Below are 236 nucleotides of genomic sequence, written 5' to 3' on the forward strand. Positions count from 1 at the left end.
TTCAGACCTCCATCTCACAACTCATCCCAGCGAGTCACAAACCGGTGGTGGGCGTGCAGGCTATAAGAACAAGTAATGCAAAACAGGAAACTATCGCAGAGGAATTCTTAGCGTGTGAGTGAAGTATCACTTAGAACATCGTTGAGAAGGTTTAAATGACCGGCGTCTGGTTACAACCTTGTCTTGTCTACCTTCCTGAAAACTCTACAGTGAGACGATGGAAGAATGGAAAGGTG

At 45.8% G+C, this 236-nt stretch overlaps 1 protein-coding gene across 1 annotated transcript in view; it reads left to right on the top strand.

Moving 5' to 3' along the window:
- LOC119592927 overlaps positions 1–236 on the top strand; it is a gene marked incomplete in the record, with an annotated part of 145,168 nt that overhangs the window by 37,974 nt on the left and 106,958 nt on the right.

This window comes from Penaeus monodon, chromosome 31 (assembly GCF_015228065.2).
Source record: "Penaeus monodon isolate SGIC_2016 chromosome 31, NSTDA_Pmon_1, whole genome shotgun sequence".
NCBI lineage: Eukaryota > Metazoa > Arthropoda > Malacostraca > Decapoda > Penaeidae > Penaeus > Penaeus monodon.